The sequence below is a fragment of the Alexandromys fortis genome, unplaced genomic scaffold (assembly GCF_014885135.2).
Source record: "Alexandromys fortis isolate MF-2015 unplaced genomic scaffold, M_Fortis_MF-2015_v1.1 scaffold_151, whole genome shotgun sequence".
NCBI classification, from domain to species: domain Eukaryota; kingdom Metazoa; phylum Chordata; class Mammalia; order Rodentia; family Cricetidae; genus Alexandromys; species Alexandromys fortis.
In genome coordinates, this window is record NW_026068043.1 from 2,018,474 (window position 1) to 2,021,029 (window position 2,556).

Below are 2,556 nucleotides of genomic sequence, written 5' to 3' on the forward strand. Positions count from 1 at the left end.
AGTTTAAAACTTAAGTACAAAAGAAGTATGGGCTGGCTGACTTATTTCTCTTAGGAGCACTTCCTATCTGTAAATTGAAATTCTAAGACAAATTTGAGTTGTTCAGATGTAAGCACAAGAGACTAGTGCTGGTATAGGTAAGTCAAGGTCACCTTAAGTAAATACAGTTTGATTGTTTAGAAAGGTTCCACACCCAGGCTGGCCCCCTAACTAGCTTCCTGGCTAAGGGTGACCTTGAATTTCTTCCCCTGCACACACCTCCTAAATGCCGAGGTTGGTGGCAAGTGCCACCACCTCCAACTCATACTATGCCGAGAATGGAACCCAAGGTTTTGGGCATGCTAGGTGAGTATTCTACTGCCTCCCCGGTACCTGTGTTGTTGTTGTTGTTGTTGTTGTTGTTGTTGTTGTTGTTGTTGTTGTTTTTAAATTCTCATTTGAGTTGTTTCTTGGGAAAGGGCAAATTGCCTTCTGTAGACAACCATGATTTCGTCAATTGTTTCTGAAGTTTGGATGCTCAGCCAGCAGGAACTGCAGACTAGACCCCGGGTGAAGGGTTTCATTCTTTTCCTATATCCCCTTAATTTTCTTAGTCTTTTTATTCTGCCTGGGACTGATGGGGTTTCTAGATCTTTTACCTTCATGCAGAGTTGGAGGCTCCTCTAATGGAATCAGGTCCTGCAGAATGTGGAAGCATCCCCCCACATTCTTAATTCTGACCTCGAGGTAGTAACAGCCTAGACACTTGACTGCCTCTGGCAGCTGGCTTAACCCGGCCCACATCTGTGTAAATAGTCTCTCCACTCCCTTCAGCTTCTCCTTTGGAGTGTGCCATCTGTTTCCTGCAGGGACCCGACTGAGACAGATGTTTACATAAATACTATGAGACTAAAGGATTTAGATCAATCCTGGAATTATTTCCCTAGTGAATATGGTGTTTTATAGAGGGTCTCATTTGTAAACTTAACCAAAGGGTTCTATAAATGACTATCTTAAGAAGCGGTTTTTGCAGTCTCTTCCCCCTACCCCAGACACTTTCAGGAAACTGAAAATATTTGGGGTTCTATCCTCCTGGGTTTAGGGACTGAAAGAACCACTGATGCTTGAAGATCGCTAATTTGGGATTCTATCCTCCTGGATTTAGGGGCCTTAAAAAAATCCACTGATTATTGAAAGATTGCAAATTTGGTGCTCAAAGGGGACTCTGAGGCAGACTTTTCTTCTAATAAAAGATTTATTAAAAGATATTAGCAACATAGAAGGACAGGCAGACGGCACCATGGCAAGGACACTAGCTCACACCACAGAGTAAGAGTCCCTTCCTAACAGCAGAGAAAAGAAGAGGGTCTGTACCACGTGACTGATGGGAAGTCTGTCTGTGGTCATACTTACAGTCAGGCTTTGATTCCTGGCTGACCAGAGAGAGATGGTTAGGGAGAGGCAGCCAGGGAGAGACGGCCAGGGAGAGGCAGCCAGGGAGAGACGGCCAGGAACCCAGGATCTATATGTGGAATTGGCTATGACATTAAGGAGGGTAAGAATCTGGAAAACAATGTTAATGGAAGAGCCTTACAAAATGGAGTGACCCAGGCTGGAGAGACGGTTCGATTCTTAAAGCAATTACTGCTCTTGCAGAACATCCAAGTTCGTTTCTTAGCCCCCTCCCTCCCCATGTTGAGCACCTCACAACTGCCTGTAACTCTAGCTCCAGGGCATCCACCGTCTCTGGACTCCATGTGCAACTGCACTCACGTACATAGACCCACACATACACATAGTAAGAATAAATCTAAAGGAATGGAGTGACCTTGGCTAAGAAATGCTACTTAGTATCTGCAGCCACGCCCTACCCCCAAAGAACTGGATAGAACTATTTCCCCAGACACTGAGATGCCTTTACAATTTGACATGGATCTGACTCCTAAGTCCTGCAGTGCCTCTACAGTCATAACTCCCAGAGTCTCTACACCAGGTTCATTCCTGCTTCTTCCAAGGGTATCTCCCTCTCTTGCTAAACACATCCGTGCCCACGTCTCTCGTTATTTATGTCATGATCCTCTGGGAAGGTCAGGTCCTTACACCTCTACGCTCACTTTTGCCTGGCACTCCAGACTGCCTCATCTCTGATCCATCTTTGCTATGTGCTTTCCTCCTTTGACTTATTAATTTCTTCATATTTGCTTCTGTTTTTTAAGCATGTGTGAATACAGTTGCCCTCAGATTCCTTCAGTGTGGAGTTGCAGGCAGTTGTGAGCTGCCCAACACAGGTGCTGGGAACCCCACGCTCTGGTTCTGTGCTAGAGCAGTGCTTACTCCTAGGAACCATCTTCACAGTCCTGCTTTTTAAAAATTAGCATCCAGTAGTGAGACATCAAGAACAATGGCAATGGGTCTTTGATCCTACTGCATGTAGTGGCTTTGTGGGAGCCTAGGCAGTTTGGATGCTCACCTTACGAGACCTGGACGGAGGAGGGTTTTCCTCGGACTTCCCACGGGACGGAGAGCCCTGATTGCTCTTTGGGCTGACGAGGGAGGGGGAATGGATTGGGGGAGGGG